This window comes from Zootermopsis nevadensis, unplaced genomic scaffold (assembly GCF_977971745.1).
Source record: "Zootermopsis nevadensis isolate Lab colony 2312 unplaced genomic scaffold, Znev_1.0 Znev_ptg000001l, whole genome shotgun sequence".
In the NCBI taxonomy this organism is placed as follows: Eukaryota; Metazoa; Arthropoda; class Insecta; order Blattodea; family Termopsidae; genus Zootermopsis; species Zootermopsis nevadensis.
The window spans coordinates 7,276,301-7,296,874 of NW_028259133.1; the positions used below are offsets into that span (position 1 = coordinate 7,276,301).

Consider the following 20,574-nt stretch of genomic DNA (forward strand, 5'->3'; position numbering starts at 1 on the left):
GATTCAAAACAGTACGCTACGTCTTGTGTCACTGTGATAATCCAAGAATATTTGATAGTGAAACAATATTCTTTTGAAGGCTGTTACTTTATGTTAGGTTATATGTTTCACAACATTACATTATGTGTGATGTTAAAAGTTTAGTCATTAGATTGAAAGTTATTTTATTTAGAATATTGCAAAGGGGCAGAAAAATCATTCAGCATATAAATTTTTCGAGGCTTTGATTGAAGTTTCGAAACATCACATTATATAAAACTCTCATCCGTAGCATAATATCATACGGGAGTGAAACATGAGTACTCAACCAGAATGCAGCAAATAAAGTGGGTCTGTTTGAACGGAAAATCCTGAGGGAAATTTTCGGCCCAACACAAGAAGCAGGCGAATGGAGGATAAAAACTAATCTGGAAATCTATAAATTATATAAAGACATACCATTGTCACAATTTATAAAAATCAAGAGACTACAATGGGCAGGTCACCTGATTCGGATTGACGACATCCGAATTCCAAAGATGGTATTCAATGGAAGTGTTGGAGGAAGAAGACCAGTTGGAAGACCCAAGAACAGATGGAAAGATGCAGTTCAAACGGATGTCACACTGCTCCTGAGGATTAGAAATTGGAAAAAGGCAGCGGAGGATAGGACCGAATGGAAGAGGAGAATTGAGGAGGCCATGGACCGAATACGGACCGGAGAGCCATAGAAGAAGATATAAATTTTTAAGGTTGAAGTACCAACTGAATTCTGGTCATCCAATCTTTCTGTCATTATATTCAAATGTGACACTCTTAACTACTTCTAAACACTGAGCAGTTCATCAGTTCTCCTGTACAATTTTATGGTGTGGCGCTTACTAAAACAAAGGGACAAGTTTACTTTTACTTTTATCATTTTAGTCCATTCATCACTGATTTGATCAGTGTTCCAAGTAAGGAAGTTGGTCCAGAAGTAAATTCAAAGTGAAACAAAGTAAATATTTATGTTTTGTCACCAGATTAGAGGACAAAATCATTTTATAAATATAGCAAATAAATCCTTTGAAAATGTGGCAAAATTCAATTGCTTGGGAATGATACAGGTGTTAATAATTCAGAATTGCATTGCAATTATGAGAAAATTTAATGTGGCAAATGCTTTGATACGATGAGTTTCAGAATTGTTTGTCATCCCATCTGCTATCTAAACACATATAGATTAAAAAACATGCAACATTTTGTCTGTTTTGTAAAATTGTGAAGCCTCATCTCAGATGTTGAGGAAGGAACAATGAATAAGGGTGTTTGAGAACAGGGTGCTTAGAGACTGTTTAGACCGAAGTGGAATATGGTGACAGGAGACTGAAGAAAACTGCAATTACAAGCTCCATAATTTTTACTCTCTACCAGATGCTACCAGGATGATTAAATCAAGGAGCAATATGCAACATGTGGAACAGACCACCTAGAAGGACTAAATGTCTATGGGAGGATAATATTAAATGGAGTCCAGGGAAATGGTTTGAAACATGTGGATTGGGTACGCGAAGACATCTTAGGGGGGATGTGAAATTTAAAAAATATATATATTATTTTATGATAAACACTGAATAATCAGTAATGTAATTTATTTAATTTATTTTAGATGTAGATTATATACTATGTATAACTTGAATTATACACCAACAACTTTGGGGGTACAAAGTTGAAGTGAAATTATATCTGGGAGTACGCGAACAAAAAATGTTGAATACCACTGACCTAGATCAATGCAGAGATTGGTGACAGGCTGTAGTTAACATGATAACGAACCTCTGAGTTTTATGAAAGGTGAGGAATTCCTTGACTAGCTGAGTATACTATTAACTTCTCAAGAAAGACTCTGCTCCACGGAGCTAAAGAGCTCGTTGTCTTATCAGCGTGTTTTAGCTAGAGACTTCGTATTATGTTTTGTCTCATTTATGTTAAATTTTAATAAAACAATTTTATAGTTAAAACAAAACGGTGCAATTTTATTGACTGATTCATGTACTGAGCTTGTGAGTAAATGGACAGAGAACTGAATCTTAATGGAATCAGTGTTCCAATCTCTGGTGGGAAATCCTGAGGGTAAGATGTCAGGGTTGTGATAAAAACCTAAAAAAAATAGACACAAGCCCTAGAAAGTTGGTAAATTATGCTCAAAACAGATAAAAAATACAATGTTTTTGTTATAATATCCCTACCAATATAGGCCTTCGTCATCTATTAGGAGAAAAATTAAAATGGAACTGAAAAAAATTGCACAGAGTACAAGTACAGTAGCTGCAAATCAGCAAATGGGCATGGGGCAGCTGTCGATATCAGTGAAAAGGCAGATCTGTCAAGCTGGCATTTCAGTGTTTATACTGCAAGGGGCATAGCAGTTTTCACTGAATTTTAAATTTTTATAACATGTTTGTATTCAACTCTTCCCTCCCCCCATTGAATCAAACAGATCCACAGCATCTGCTTGCAATTATAAATATGTTACATATAATTTATAATAATAAAAAGCATCTTTATCACCTTTGACTGAATTAATTATGTTAGATAAATCTGTCAGATATAACTAAAGAAGTTCATCTTGTCTGCATTATTCTAATTGCTGAGTTATAAGCAATATTTCATACCTAATTTGCAGACATGTTTATTCTCCATCACCATATCAAATTTCATATTCACAGCTCCAAGAAATTACTAGTTCATCGCTCTCAAAATGTAAAATAATACAGATGCCTGTATTGCATCTGCGATATTATTTTAAGGGACACAAAACAAAATCTTAACAAAGTTTTACTTTTCTTGATATCTATTACTGTAAATACGTTCGGGATGATGGACCTGTCGTCAGACAGAACACTAAATAATAATAATTCTTCCTCCCAGTTTATAAGTTGTTATGTGGTCGCCATCATCTTATTACTCTCTATAGGAATTTATAGAGGGAAAGCTTGGGGAGGATTCCAATGGCATGCTCATAAATGTCACGAAAATTGGTCCGCTGGTTGAAAAGTTGAAGGAGGGGACACACATCATTGTCAGCTCTTGAGTCTACTTAAGGAAAAAAGTCATTCAGTCAGAAAATATAAAGTGTTCCTTCCAATGATTCACCCATGTTTGGATTATTTTCTCAGAGTTAAAAGGTGAAGTATTGTGTGCTCCCAGTCCTAACCTATGAAAACGACTCCGCGAACTGACAAAATGCATTGGAAGAAGTGCCGTTCAGTAGCAGCGTAATTTCGCTTGTCGCCTCGTAGGTATCCGAAAAGTGCACGCCCACCGACATGCAACATAACAATGACAACCCGGTGATCGATAATTTTGTTTCCCTTAACCGGTAGGTCTACAGTGTGACTTAAGAGGGGTATAAAGATTGACATACCATGATAGCAAAGGCGTTGTAAAAAAATGTCATACCCGACGTCACCAAATTACAAACGTCAAGGTCACGGAAAAATCATACAACTTTGCAATCCAACCATGGAGCTTAGGCGAGCTGAACTTTTAGCGGGACTCCTTTCTTCGAGTTGCTGTAAAGCTGTAATTTGAAATGCGATCAATGAGATATTTTGATTACTACACATTTTATTATTTTAATAAATAAAAAATCTTTCCCTGTATTTCAGATGATTTTTCACCGCGTCCTATGCATCCTACTGCTTATGAAATGTAACTGAAGGTTCAAAACATGTTTTCAAAAGCTACATCGCAATCGATATTTTAGTTTGCGAGAAAATATAGGGCACGGTCGGTGACAGCTGACGACTGGGATCGGGTCACGTTATGCAACTTATTTGTTTAGCTATTTAAGAAGAACCTTAGTTGGGTACAAGTTAACAGATGAACATACCTGGACTGTGAATTGTTGCTTAATTTTAGTAAACTATAAAAGCTCAATGCGTTCTTAAGTTTGGCTTTAGCTGACGCAGTGTAATCAGATTCACGCTCCATCTGCTTTATCCTTGAGGTAGGAGCCGTTTGTGTCCCAGACCAAAACTTTACGTGGTGTAAAAATTGATTATAAATATTCCTACAAAATATGTGTTAAATGCTATTTATAGTCTTATGTCAACAGTAACAAACAAAAGTATGCTACGAAAATTGACATTATATTAGATACTTTAACGGAGACATTGTACTTAAGCAACAAGTTCTTCCCAGCAATAAAGAAACACTAATTCTGATACTTCTACTACTACTTATATTACTATTAATGGTACCACTCTTATGTAATTAATAATATGACAACATGAACAAAATATGTTTTTTACAAGTTCTGATTCCAATACGATTCAGTCCTATGACCCCAGAACGTTAATCTACGAGGGAGATTATATATCATTTTTAATCATGTATAAATGTAAGATTAATGACACAAGATTTGTGCACTAGATATGTAGGTTTATGAAATCTGCTCAACCACCTCGATAGTAGTAGAATATAATCCGGAAAATATTAGATTATGACAAATGTTGTTTCTCTACATAATTTTGCAGCATGTAGATTCTACACGTAAATAAATACTAATAAGAACTTCACAGATATGTTCAATATCACCTCCATGGCATGAAATGGAGTTACTAATTCCACTGTTTCTTTGGAATGGCGTTACTAGAACACAATTATATTGCAAAGGCAACTAAGTTCCTTAACAATAAACTCGGTTTCTAATTGCCATTTAGCTTCTTAAAGACCGATGTGAATATTTTGTGACTGTGACGACCAATACAATATGGCGTTGCTTTCACGGCACCATCTTGCGACACTCACTCGCCCATGACAATAATTGTCACTTACAAATTATTGGAACTATGCAAGTCAATTTTCATCGCACTTACTACCTGAAGGAAAACCAACAATAATACGTAATATTTTTATGGGAGAATTTTCTTTAGATGCTGTACATTGTCTCATAGTGACTGGCGACGGACTGGGCGACCGGGGTTCGATCCCCGACGGGTGCAGGGGATTTTTCCTCTAGCCTCTGCGTCCAGACCGGTTCTGGGGCCCACCCAGCCTCCTATCCAATGGGTATTGGGGTCCTTTCCCAGGGGTAAAGCCGGCCGGGGCGTGATGCTGACCACTTACCCCCATCTAGTGCCGAGGTCAAGAATGAGTAGGCGCTATACTTCCACTCCCCCCAAGCGCCTACATGGCGTATAGTGGGAAAAACTTTACTTTATATTGTCTCAATAAAACTTAGAGCTACATAAGACGTTTCGAGTTTCGTTATGTCTCCGTCTTCAGTTAACAGGACAAAGTATCTGAAGATGAAGGAAATGCCAACCTCCGAAACATGGTAAAACCCATATATGTTATACCAAAACGTCCAATGAAATTTACCCGTACGGGTTCCGATATTAGACAACTGTCATTGCTGAAACGATTAAGGTATGATGATTTGTGTTCAGACTTCGGAATAGCAGAATCCTTTCATGTTAACACGTACGAACCTACTTTGACTACAGTTTTATAGCGTTCGAAATCACAGTCTCCAGCCATGGGCACACTACAGTATTGCTTTTAAGAATTCCCACTGAGTTGTTAATCGTTTCCATAAATCGAACGAGATGCCTCACATAAAAGCCATTTCTATTGTAGTCTAAATTTATTTCGCGTTTAAAAGGATGGGTAAGAGTGTAGACAATCCTACTGGTTACATTCAGCAACTATAAAAGTACAAATTGTAATTGTATAGCACTACCGTTTTCACGCATTTCATGTACACAGGTGTAACGTGTCTCTACTTGCTGAAACTAATGTAGTTCATGTATATAATCGGACATTGTTAATAAACGAACAAACACATCACTTCCGATTAATCATCATAGACTGCTTTCCGAACCACCGGTATTTGGTATTGCAGACTGTCAAATGCATTGTGATTTGTTTACATAACTTCAGTCTTTACTTGCCGTTTCGACTCCGGTCACTCAACTCGGAATAAAAAGTCAAATTTTCTTAACTAAATATTTTGGTGTTCGGTTTAGTGGCTGTCCTAATGACCCACAGTAGACAACCGAATTTAAATAAATATTCACGTGGATGTAAATTAACAAACGAAAAGAGACTAAGTTTTTTTGGATCATTTTGAATTGCTCACTTGAGGACAAGGTCAGGATCTTGCGAAATAATCTGACAAGCAGTGGATTTCCCTCACGAAGTTGGCAGTAATAATCATACACTTTGAGGCTGACACATCCACGTTGAAGTACAGCGCCCTTACGTGGTGAAGTGGAAGTCTGAGATAGCGCGTCAGGTGTTCCGATAAAAATAGAAACCCAGAAACGGCGAGTAATATGTTTCTACTGGGTTTTTTTTTTTGGTAGCTTAGAACGGAGTAAGAAGTGATATCATGCAGGACTCTCAGAAGAGCAAAGCCAAGAGAGATGTACGTTACGAAAAGTCGTAAGTTTTTAAACACATTCTCCAACACAGTAGCAATTTCTTACCACGCATGAAACCAAACAATTCGACTCATCTCGAGCAATTAATGTAGAAAAGAACTAAATGAATACTCCAACTTCCATGAAGCACACTTAACGAAGAAGAAGGGTAATATTTGTAGGATCTGAGGCGTCTCCTCCATGTTTCCTTCTGGTCATATATCAACGTATCAAATACGTACAGTACTTCCATATTGTCATAGATTTCAACATCCTTAACAACGAAGAACAACGCAGTGTATTTCTCCAAAATATTGTTTTATAACCAGAAGAATACAGGGCGCAATAATCCAGAAGACTGCCATCTAGGCATTGACGTAATAGCCGCTACAAATTTTCATGCTTCAAGGTCACAGCAAAATCTTAGGGTGGCCACACACGTTCCGGCTTGCCGGAAGGCTTACGTCTCTGAAGGCAAACCGGAGCGTGTGTGGTGAGCCTCCGATAAATCTGCATATTTTGCCTCGGGGCTTACTGGATGTTTACAAGTCATAACGTGTGTGGGCAGAGACGAGGGTAAAGGCAAGGATTGTAGCATTTAGTCATCTCAACCAGCCACCGAGAACTTCAAATCCTCGTAGTTTAACAGTTCCAAATATGTGTCCTCATCCATTTGCAGGTAGTTACGCCAGTCCGTCGGCTCTAATCGAATTTCATTCAACAAATTTATGTGAGAACGTTTTGATCCATCTAACCAACTTCTGACCCACTTAGAACGTTTCAACTTTCTTTTCTTTTTCAACATTAAAATCGCTTCGTCTTCACTGAACTTGTTGTAGCATCGACTGAAGAATAAAAGGACTGAGCACAAACTCGCCACAAAGTCTGTACGTGTGTGGACTCTCAGAGGGTTGAGGCTTACCTTCCGGCTTTAACTTGGAAGGTAGGCATTCCGGCAAGCGGAGCGTGTGTGGTCACTCTTACAATTGCAATGTGAACAGCGAAACCCAGGAGAGTGAAGACAGTTCAGAACTCGGATTGTAGCAAAACTAGAAATTCTGTACTTTTGATGTAGAGCCTCGCGGTAACTGAGGTTAAATTGTTCCGTGGCCTTGAAGCACAAAATTTGATGACGGCTACTGTAGAAATTCAAAATGTAAACGTTACCACCTAACGGGAGAGTAGGTTTCAACAGAATTCTCACATAACTGCCTATGATCTTCAGATTAACTTATTTAACGACGTTTTGCCAGTTTCATAGTGCAGGTTTATAGGGCCCATACTGTGTCAGACGTAAAAACTGTGAGTAATGCACTCTACAAGATGCGGAAGGAAGTTTCCATGAGGACCGTTACTAAAGCACACATTGAACTAACCCGTGTATGTGAGGGCCGAGATCTATAAATACACATACGGACACGTTGTATCAGCGTTCATAGAATGAGTATCACACACCATTAAAATAAAAATCAGAAACGTCTCTTGAAAATATCTGCGCATATATGGAATTACGAATGTATATATTTCCGTTTCTTATTATCTTCAAATTTCCTATACTGAGACTGTTTTATAAGTGAAAGACACGCTAAGTAAATATATTCGTAAAAGAAAAATATTTTAACTTCTAAATACTGTTAGTCAAATATACGGGAAGCATTTATCATGTGGCATGTTCTTTACAGTGACACTCTCGTTGTGGACTGAGGCTTAATTTCTGACTGTATGCAGAACGTAAATGGCAGTCTGAATAGCTAGACTGAAGATGCATTTTCAGACTCTAACATTAATATTCTTAGGCGCATTTATAAAAATACCGCTGGGCCCAATAGGCCTTCTGCCATCTTTCTTAATATTTAGCCAAAGACGGAAGCATAATCCAAATTATTATAATTTTATAATTTAGAAGATGAACAAATTCATAAAAACCATTTTGCATATTCTTTATCCTCACTCATATACACTAATTTTAATAATTTTTAATCAAATAACCACGAAAGATTATATCAATAGTTGGATCTATTATATACATCACGCATGTCAAACCGTGTGTCTACTAAGACCCTTGAAAAAAGATACTGTTCCAGGGTTCTTCACATAGGTGGGAAAGATCACAGCCGTCTATTTTTATTAATTGTTATGGGCTTCACCTTAAGACATATTTTTCGTTCCCTTATTATTCTATAAGCACACACAAATGTGATTCTAATTCAAATACATTTTCAGTTTATGTACTTGAAATGTAAGCCGCCGGAACAAGCAACTTAGAATTTGTTAAACTTAGATGTTTATGGCCGCACAAAACATCGGAGATTGACGGACTGCGACGACGAATGCTGGATACGACTGCTCCAAGTTATCTTAAAACAAACAGCATACAAATGTGGAATTTTAACTTCAAAAACTTTCGTTTCTTATTGTTCGGTTTCATTGTACTTGGAGTATTTTTTAGGTGTTTAAAACTATACGAGTGTCTTTATAAGGTAGGGTGAAAGCAAGCCCACAGCGTCGCAACAATACACAACAATTACACTGTCGTAATTATTAAAAACATTCAGTTTATTTTAACCTATCCAAAACATAAGTGCAACACAATTCCGAAATATTTTTCAAATTACGTTTGTAATATTATTCAAAATACTGTTGTGCCATGCACCTAAAGGAGAAATACACGAGAAAGAGAGATAGAGAGAACACTAAGTTTCCATTTCATTATTAATCATGTTATTGGATTTCAAGTATAGGGTTAGGTGAATGATCAAACCAAGGAGAAACAGGAAGGTTGGCGCAGAAGGGGATATGGAGCCCTTGAAAATTCCTAAATACACGAATTGTGTTTTACGAATCTGACACATTTCGCAGACGAATTCATGGCAAATTGTGCTTTTGTGGTAACCGATTCTCTGTGAATGTAGGTTCTGCACTGCTACTGTAAAATATATCATAGTAAGCCTAAAATTTGTACTTTTATTACAGAAATAGTTTTATTTGTAAGCCTTCTTGAGAAGCTTGTGAAATCTGGCTCTGATGTATGGCAATAATTTTGTGCTGTATTAAGTAAGAACTTGAAGCTTCCACTCTTTCATTGCAAAGACAGATACTTGAGGACAGTCTGACTGGTCTAGATGAAATAAACCCCAACCAAACTGACTGACTGCATCTTCACAATTTCTTATTGAATCTCTTATATCACATTTGCATTTGAATACACAAGGCAGCTAGGTAATCGTGGATATAAATTTCATAATATAAATTAAACTGAAGAGAATGCAAAAATGTACGAGCTCTGTGTGAAACAAACTAAGATAAAGTGAAGCTTTCGCGGCGATGAAGTTGATGAAAGACTCTGGGGTTACAAGTCGCGTCAGGTGGCTGAATGGTGAATAAACCATATCTTCTGTCAACGTTTCGAGAGCAATCTCTGCCCTCATCCTCAGGGCTGCTGCGTAACAAATCTGGTCCTTTGTAGCACTCTCGCCAATGAGAACTCGTTACGCACCAGCCCTGAAGATGAGAGCAGAGATTGTTCTTGAAACGTTGGCAGAAGATATGGTTTATTCACCATTCAGTCACCTGAAGCGACTTGTAACCCGAGAGTCTTTCATCAAACTAAGATAATTTTTACGTAGGCCTGTTTAACTTAATTCTTCTGACACATATCTTAAAAATATCTTATATTTCTATTTTTGTTATCAACGTTTAATTTAATTGTTGTCATTTGATTTAATTTGCTTCATTCTTGCCAATTTCGCTTTTAAACTGTACCTACTATGGGATAGAGAACCTATAGTCTTGGAACACAATGTAAGGAGATGCCTTATTAAGGCAAAGAATAGAACATTTTATACCAGGCACATTCCTGGCGTATAAAAATAGTTATTTACCAGTTCCCGTATAATTTATACGAGGATAGTGACGCTGTGTTGACTCAGGAAGGTAGTACGAATTCCTGTGGAAAGAGCTGTGGGTCAGGGTGACCACCACAGCCAGCACGCTGCAAACCACCAGGAAGAGAAATGTAGAGATCACCATTAGAACCACGATGCGTCTCCTACGTTCCTTAGGATGCAGCTCTTTGTGGGGCAGCTTGAAACTTGAATTACGATGTAAGTGACATGATTCCCTTCTTGTTGACGAACGTTTTGAGCCACCGTCTATGCTACTGCTGTTTTGACGTCTTATTCTTCCATTTCCACTTCCCGTACTACGGTAACTGAAGCATCTTACAACAGGTCTAATTTCCGATCGTTCGATAGTTCCGCCGTAGCTGTCTCGGCGCCGCGGTGTTCTTCTGCTGCCATTGATACTCCTGTTTCGCTGCAACCGTTGAGGTCTTGTTGAAGGACACACGTCTGACGCGTGCCTTACTAATCTCACAGGTTTCCTTTCTCCCACTCGGAAAGATCTCTCCCTTGTCATAAGGATTCTAGGGTGTTGCAACCTTTGTATAGATTGCTTATAACGCAAATCCAACGCCGAACCATCAGCTTCATCGTTTGACGAAGGAAGAATGTCATCCATGTAGAAGGATACTCTGTTGGCGAGAAAATCTCTTGGAGAATCAGGATGTTTTTGGCGTTTAGAACCTTTTATTGGCCTTTGAGTAGAATCATTTGCCTGTAGATAGAGACTATCAGACTCAGTATTGCAGTTATAATGATCTGTTGCAAATCTATTTGCAAACATGTCTGAGTGTGTTTGTATTTAAATTGATGATTATATATAGACTCAAATTATTCCGTAAATAGTCTGTAACTTACAAACTGAGTGCAGCACCCATAACTGTAAATTGATGCATAAGCTTTGTAAGTTATATAATCAAAATATCATTCAATCTCTTCTGCAAGTGATATCAACATTTGTGAAGTAACAATAGATTAACTTTTGGTCTAAACCGATGTCATTTTGTTTTCATGACACAGCTAGTTTAAATAAAATTACATTTTTCACAGCAATGAAATTATCTATTTGAAATAGCAATGAGATAATGGATTTGAAGGGCTGTTGTAACGCTACTTACGTTGAATTAAACAATGAATATTAACAAATATCGTCCAATGTTCGGATTGTGTGCTACAAATATTAACATCTGCTACTTGTAGAGAAATACTGAATCACAATCAGCACATTCCACTTCGATACGAAAAAATATCAACCATAAAGAGTTCATGTACACACCGAAACTTTACGAGTAGCGTGATTTGTTAGATGCTCCGTATGATAAATATTTTGAGTTTGACGTAAACATCCTCTGTCAGGCGTCCGTTTCTTAGCAATAGTACAAAGTTTATAAAGCTCATCATCTGAGTACAACATACAGTTCAAAAGTCCCATTTGTTATTGTAAGAGCTGCTTTGTCAGTTATTATTCAGTCTATGGTGAAACAATGCAGACAAAAATATGCACGTTGTTTACTGTCTGTAGAATATTTTAAACACAATCATCATTTACTTGTGCATCGTTTGCAGATTTAACTCTCCTTTTTTTTTTGAAGATTCACTGAAATTTCTTCACACTGAGATTTATGGACGGCTGTTAGTAGAAATGTATACACATTCCCAGGGCTCCTAGCGCAGAAGTTGTTTGTTTGTTGTTTCACTGCCAATGACTCGAAAGGCTTCAGGCGCCGGCGGTATCCGTTTGTCCACTTCAGAAGTTAGTGACAGGACTGCGGGCACGAATCCAATGCTTTGTTTATCATACTTTATGTGCACACTCACAGGAAATATGTTCTAAATAAAGTCTCTACACTTAATTAAGCCACGTTTGACAGGAAAAAACTTGAGAAATACTGCTCAGTGAACAGTTTGGACATTCGGTACAGGTAAGTTATTGCGAATATCATTCTTCAACGTCCATAAGAATAAACTAACTATTTAAGTATATTTATTAACTATCTTCTTAAACTATTGCTTCGTTTGTGTCACTGAAATAAATCTTTCAACCTCCTTTCTCGCAGTGCCACTATTCCTGTAATAATCACAATCCTACAGGTGCTGTCGGTGATTCTGTGTGACTGAGTAAAGTCGCGGGCCCGTCCACAAGGACGTCACAAAAAATGAACATTGTTCCCTATTCAAATAACACAAACTGTTGATTCACTGAAGTTATTTCGTATTTCGTGGTATTAAAAGGCAATATGACTGATATGTTGACAAATTTGCTTAATAAAGAATTTATCACACCCTGGCGATTAGAGATGTAGGGACTGAGTCGAATGTAATTACTCGCGGCCAGCAAACACACAGCAGCCAGCCTCTTCCCACCGTCATGCACTGCTAGTCTGCTCCAGCCTCAACTCAGAGTTACGACAAGTATAAAAGGATGGAACACATTACACCATTTCTCCTTATACTCTTCTCCTTCTCCTTCTCCTCCTATTCCTTTATTTTTTCTCTCTCCAGAGAAGTCAGCCAAAATCTGCCTGTGGATTCAATGTATGCGGGTGCCAGATTAAGGGTTCACAAATCTTCTTCGTCGTCTTTCCCTGTCATACAATTCCTTTTTCTTCTTCTTGTAGTTTTACTTCTGGGTTTGCAGCTTCCCCTATCATTCGTCTCTTTCTGGTAGTGTAGGGTGACGATGTATGCTACACCTTACACTGTGAACTAGTCCAGGGGAGTATCTGGAGCGAACGGGATGCATTGGAGGGAACAGTCCCCTCTCAGTATCCTTGTAGCAGTCTTATGACGTCACAGCCATATCACGGCGCCAAAAGAGTTGTAATAAATTGCATGATAACCTTGTCTCATACAGCTGTGTCAGTGTTCAGCATTAGAAACATTTGCAGTGCTATTATTTTCATCTTGGGTATTTAGAGTCGCGTATGGTTGTCATCAAAATTTCAGCAAACATTGCACGATATTTGTTAAATGACAGAGACATATTAAATTTGTGGATTCGTACCACAAACTTCAGTCACCAGATGATGCTTAAAACGGTGAAACGATAATTTCACTTTGTTGTTATTGCATTTCAACCATCTACTGCAGTATGTGTCTAGATTTCGATGTAGGGATGGCACATTTTCGGGTTATGTACAATCTACGTTACCTTAACAAAATTGTTGCAAGTCATCAGTAAGGTTAAGAAACTCAAACTACTTGCTGCCGTGGGCTTAATTAAGCACAACACGCCAAGAAGACCCAAACTCGGCGGCCGAGTGGTTCCACTTTTCCATCGTATTCGGGTTCAGATCTTTGTCCAGAGACCGGTTCTCGGCCCTGGGGCCGATTATCCTGACGAAGTTTTTACTCCGACCCTTGCAACATGCGACGACAATATCATTCACAAACACCTCATCATTTGGTATCTTAGGCTGCAAAGTAAGGGTTGTTACAGAAATCGAGAATCAATCGACCACATACTTGTAGCGTTCGATCTATAAATCTTTCGATAACGAGAATATCTACAAAAATTAATTTGGTGCCGTCAGAATGTAAGCTGCGTCTGTCGTGTGAATTATCATGTGGTCAGCCAGCTTCAGGTCACCGATAGCCATATTCCCGTGTGTTTCTGTATAAAATAATGCACTTCTATTCTGTAGCATTACATCCGGGTGTGTTCTTAGTTTTCAAGCACTGTCACCTCGTTCACCTCTTATTTTTCACACTTTTTACACTGTTTTAAAAAATCCATTTCAGTTACACTACATTTCTACCGATAGCCATTATCAGGTCTGCTAATTATGCCTGGGTTCGCTCACGCCATGATGCAAGAAAGAAACATTTTAAAAAAAAATTAAAAATATACAGTTTTTTTTTTAATTTACAGGCCTGCTATCACTTAGTATTAGTTGAAACATTTAATCAAGTATGCATGTAAACAAACAAAAATGGACATTTGAAAGGCTTGTGAAAATAAGGAACAAACAAATTAACGATGCTTCAAAGTGAAAATAAACTTGTAACTTCGTTTGTGAAGGGTGATTTAATATTTCTCAAGTTATTATGGCTTTATAACTTAACCATCATCTAGCCTATAAACAGTTCTCCTGCAAAAACAGAAGACATATTTTTATTTATATGAGAATGTTTATGATTTTCAAGCTATAAAATACTACCTGAACAATCACGTGTAAGAATTCCGTGAATGCAATTTCTTTCAACCTGCAATTCCTTCCCTAAATTTATTCAGATGGCAAGTAAAGGTGCATATGTTATAAAGAAAGTTTGTGATTATGAGACCATGGATTAAGTAAAATGGGTTCAAATTCCATTATACTGTTTTCTCATATGTTTAAATTCTAAGTACTTGTACATTTATGTTGTAAAATGTGGTGAATTTCCTCCGGGTGGAATGGCAATGATTGCCTCTCATACATCTTGTAATATACCATGTCACTTTGCACAAATCAAACAGGCAAAGTTCCTCGCCTTCCAACTCTCCCGTATGTAAGCTTATTGTACTTAACATTTAACTTAAAAAGCAGTTATCAGTTTATACCGTAATGAACTGATTAACTGATAGTTCTTCGTTCGAATTATTCCTATTATATTAACCTAAAAGACGTTCCATTTCTTTAACTTACATTTTTCCTAAAAACCAGACGACTGGCAGGTGCTATGTTAAAAAGTATTGCATAATAACAGATTCTATGAAGCCAGAATTTTTTCCTCAGTTAGAAGGTACGAGATGATATGTTTGTTTCTTTGTTAGGTATTATTGAAACGGTTTGTACTTGAAGGCTTCATGTACGAAGTATTTCATTTATGTAATAAATAAATGCATTAGTGAGCATATCTAAAGTATTACAAACAGTGACTATAGCACTTACGTATTTCCGAGCTAACTTTATTTATGTATGTAGTTTCAGGTTTCAACAGACATTTTAAATTCTCAAAAACAAATTTAATAGCCCTACTATGCTTCCCCAGGTATACATAAATCTTAAAGTTTTCAGAAGCAAAAGGAATAAATATCTCTATCTAGAAAGGGCCCCAATTATTACTGTGACGAATATTGTTTTTCAATGGTAACATACGCCTTCCGTTATACCTTGCGTTTTATTAAAAAAAAAACTCTATGTGTTTATTACATTAGTAGTACGCATTTTAAGATAGAAAATTCATGTCTTATAATCAAGGGGTCCTCAGTCACTGACTGAAGGCCGTTCTAAATTATTATTGAATTGAATTATTATTTGTTCCTTGTATTTCATTAGCGTTTTACATTTATAATAGTGTTTACCTAGGTGGATTATTTGCTTTCATTTATTTCTCTTTTTGTATCATATTGTTTTTTATTTTATGTTTGCGTGTATTTGGCTGTTATATTTATTATGGTACATTTATATATTTAGTTAATCTGTTTGTTTTTTGTATTTGTAATAATTTTCATTATGATTATGATTATTATTTGTTTCTGTACTCTATCTGTAATTGAGTACGTGACTGTTGATGCAGCACATTAATAATAAAGAAATTAATGTAATTATTTTGTATTGTAGCATAATTGTACTACTAACTGACAGAAAAAACGACTTAAAATATGTATGATTAATAGAACATAATAGGGTCCAATAAAAATACACTTAATTACAAGGAACCAAGAAAGAGGCTGTAATTTTAAAAAAATAAACAATAACAATTCTATTAGGAAATCAGTCTAATGCAACACAGATGGGTCGATTACAAAAGAACAGAAGATTTTGAAAGGACAGATTTCATATTATTTGCAGACACGCAAGGAGTAATTTTCCTGGCGCGTTCGCCAGAATTTGACCTTAGACCTTTAACAAAGATAAAAACAGCGGTCATAGTATCTCTGGAGATTCCAAACTCAGTGACTTCGGCGTGCACAAACGCACGTAAAGGGCCAGTGTTATTGAACTTTATCCAATGTTGCAATGTGTGGACATATTTCATTTAATTATAGTTTATTTTTGTTTGTAGTTGTAGTTATTTATAGTTCATAATGTCGGCCTGCAGAACGGCTAACCTGACTGGGATTTTTCGTAGTTTTCATCAGTCCTCCAGCCAAATTACGGGATAGTACCTTAATTAGGCGACAACCGCTTCCTTCCACATCCTTTCCAATTCATTATTCACTATTTTTCATTCGATACTGTACAGTCTTAGCTTCTGAAAACTCGTCGTTAAATTAACTATAAATAAACAAATAAAAACACATATTTTTGAAAAAACATCCGATTTTATCAAATATGAAAATCGATTTAGCCGTTCTCGAGCTGTTTCATGCGAACATGCAGATGGACGGATAGATTTTAATAGGCGCTCAGCAGGCATGTAAACGAAAAATAAACAGGGTCGTTATGACCTGAAGTTGATTCACAAATGGTATCAAAACACGCAGCTGATTAAACACAGTATTAATTATAATAAAAATTTGTGGTGACATAAACGTAAATAATCAATTTGTCTTTTTGTAGTCATCCTCCTTGCTGCGCAAATATAATGAAGAAGCTGTCCATAATGGTATTCTTACGGGAACTACATTTTCACCATTGTTGAGGAAAAAAAAGCAGAATATATTTTCAGGTAATACTGTCATGTATTTAAACATCAATGGATATAATAAAAATATTTATGACCTGAAATGTTTTACTACTACAAATAATAATAATTTATTCTTTTTTATTAAGAAAATGATCGATGTTCTTTATTTCGGCTATAAGAAAAAGAACTGTATTAATTGACTTCATCTCATTAGAGAACCACAGCCATTTATTCGCTCCCTTTCTTCATTATTTATTTATTTATTTATTTATTTAACAAGTTTTCCTACCTCTTGCAGAAAGAAATTATTAAATACTGCAAGAAGCGTTCAAATGATTCATTTTATTCATTTATCATAAATGTAGAACATGCTGTAAATTTTAAACATCAAACTCTAATTTTTACGGCGTTCCAAGATGTGATGCTAACATTTCAGTACATCCACCGGAAATAATATATCCGAGATCTATTCCTGGCTGGGACTGACACCATGTTTGCGACATCTTTGATCTCGGTTCAAGTAACATATTTGGCGTGCAGTATTTGACATCCTTATATAAAAATATTCCGAGAGAAGATATTTCCGGTCACTTGTCCGTCAGCTTTCATGTTTGCTCCATATCTACTGACGAGGTGGATTCTGGCCGGGGACACGTGCAGAGAGAAATGCTAAAATCTGAATCTTAAAACCCACGATGGATGTACTCGGAACATCATTCATCAGTCACGAAACATCTTAGAAGCGCATTCTATGAAACACAATAGTTTCTCATTCACAATTCATGAGGTCCACTCACTTAAACAATTGCTTTTAAAAATTTGCAATTGGACGAACGTAGTGTGTAAAAAAGAAGTTATTTGATCAGGCTGTGGAAATCCTTACGAATAAATTTTAATTATGCCTCTAGGTAGTGTCTGAAGGAATGCACGAAAAACAGGTTAGAATATTAGGATTTTCATTCTTTGGCGAAATCAATAAATGGGCCTCTCCTACATCCACAAAAAATTTTGAACATTGACCCTCATCTGAGGAAGGCCTATATCCTATTTAATATACATGACATTAGGGTGTTTGCTCCTTTCCTTGTGATCGATTATTATTTCATAACAAAATATTATTACTTTGTGGCTATATAATTGAATTAGTTAATTAAGATAATCCGCTATCTTTCAGAAAAGTCGCCATTAACACTTTTTCTAAATAACAATGAGAAAGTGATAAAAAGTGATCGAAGAATTATGAACCCTATGTCAAATTATTTATTGGTGGATGCAAATTCAATAAGGTAACTGGACCCAATATAGGCTCCCTTGAAATATAATCGAAATTGTTTGTTTTCCCACAGAACGCACCACGTGGCTGTTCAGACATGCAAACGGATAAAGATACACAGCATCAGTAGTTGTGAACACTAATAGTGCATGACGAGACTTGTTTGTGAAAGGTTAGAATCTCTGAGTACGAAGGTGTTTCCAGGAAAGCGATAATTTAATGTCATTCTTTATAACTATAAAACGTCAACATGGCAACAGAGACAACTTCGTGTACATGATGATGCATCTCCATTTTACTGGTTGTTATCTGAAAGGTTTCTGTTAACAAAACTCCAAATATAAGTACATGGTACCAAGTGTGGGCATAGGGTTTTCGATAACTCGCACCATGTTGATGAAAATTTTCCTAAATTAGAAAAGTTTCTAATGATTGGAAACTAATTATTTCAAAAAATGGTGCCAACATAGAGAGAAAATAGTCTTCGAGAAGCTGTTACTGCAGTTGAAGAAAGTATGTATGTAAAATGAACGACCTGCCATTCATTTCGAGTATATGACGTTTCTTTCTATTACATTTTTCTTTGTGTGTATTAACAGTTTATAGGACTTTAACACGATTTCATGAGTATGTCGCGTGAAAAAAAATATTATTTTAAATTCTGGAATGTGCTTATAATTGAATTATGAGGTTCCTAATACAAACACTTTCCTCCCTTACACTTAAAGTTTCTCCTGTATCCCCGACTTATTTTACTTGAAAGTCAATAATATATCTTCATTTTCAATGCAATAAAGAACATATCCCTTGAAGTTGCAGCACTCCGTCTTAAAGAGGAAATATCATAACATTTTCCAAAGCTTAAGGTGCCCGTAATTGGCCCAGGCACGTTACAATTTCATCGAATTAACAAACGAAACATCGCAATGACTTTTGAAGAGCCCACGCAGGTTATGTCATGTTGACCTGCTTGGGTCAGTGTCAGTTGTCTTTATTGTCGAAAACTACTTGCCGTCTCGTTCTTACTTAAGCTGACAGAATGAGTTCAGGGACAGATTTTCGGATTCTCCTGTGCCACACAAATTGACAATATCTCGTCTGGTGAACCGTGTCCGTGACATAGGAACTCTTCACCGGGTTGCATCAAAGACTAGGAAATGAAGGGATGCATGCATCGCTGAACGCGGCGAACATTTCCAACGCTTAATTTAACCTTGTTTTCTGTTTTCTAATATCAATGTATTTCTTTGACATATTGAACATTTGTCAGCAATGGGTATTGGTGACTTTTCGATCATCGTGCATTCAAGATAGCCTATATGACATTTTCGTGTTTGACCCTTTTCTTATAATTGGTTGTCATTAAACTATCAAATTTTTAACAGATTCCTGTCTTCTGGCTTGTTGCGCTGTGTAGTCTGGTCGATGTATACCAACGTTTCAGAGGTCATACTGCCTCCATCATCAGGACGATTCTTAGTATGAAGATTTCTGTCTTCTGGGTTGTTGCGCTGTGTAGTCTGGTCGATGTTTGCCAACGTTTCAGAGGTCATACTGCCTCAGTAAATATCGCCCTGATGACGGAGGCAGTATGACCTCTGAAACGTTGGTTAACATCGACCAGTCTACACAGCGCAACAACCCAGAAGACAGAAATCTTCATACTCACCGCTGTGAAAACCTCAAATCATATAAATTTTTACCACTTTGTGTCAACAGAATTAAATCCGTTAATCCAGCGGTTAGTACAATAGTTTAGTACTTAAAGGCCCCGCGTTCGATCCCAGCCGTCGCCATTAACAGGCCTATTAAAACAACAATAATAAAGTAATAAAGGATATCAATATAATAATAATAATCAATTACATAAAATTAAAAATACATTCAACTCCCGAAATGTTTTTTAAAACTTTGTACAATGTACAAAATGTACAATGCTTAACATAATATTGGTACAATGACCCGAGTATTGTCACAAACCTTTATTTATTATGTAATAAACCTATCTACATCTACAATGTACAGAATGTTCCAAAAATATGTGTATACATTAAAATACGGAATATTAGCCTTGTCCGTATTTTTTGTAGCTAATTTAACAACGCTTTTTCAATCGCTCAGACTATATGGCGACGAATGAGAGTATGATAGTGCATTTCAAAGGATGTGGAAGGAAGCGGTCGTTACCTGATTTAAGGTACTATCCTGGAATTTTCATGGAGGGACTGAGGAAAGCCAAGAAAAGCCCAGCCAGGATAGCGTCGGGTTGATATTTGAACCCGGAATCTCCCGTATACGAAACAGGAGTGTTAACCACTCGAGCAGTCGACCAAGACATTCGTTTCTTTCGGTACTGTTGGCCTATAAAATATTATCAGATCTGGAAAGAATGCGGTTAGTAAATTCAAGGATCCTGATATTAGACGTTGTCTTTCTGAATGAGCAAGTTGGGTAATGG

The 20,574-nt window shown here is 36.6% G+C and overlaps 1 protein-coding gene and 1 long non-coding RNA gene across 3 annotated transcripts in view; one reads left to right on the top strand and one right to left on the bottom strand.

The window, feature by feature from the left end:
• The window catches only part of LOC147875187 (uncharacterized), a 107,818-nt gene that overhangs the window by 16,342 nt on the left and 70,902 nt on the right, over positions 1-20,574 (bottom strand). The window lies entirely within an intron of this gene.
• Positions 11,919-19,310, top strand: LOC110831865 (uncharacterized). Its single transcript, XR_002543739.2, has 3 exons — positions 11,919-12,210; positions 16,777-16,885; positions 18,190-19,310. It is a non-coding gene; the product is annotated as an uncharacterized LOC110831865 (long non-coding RNA).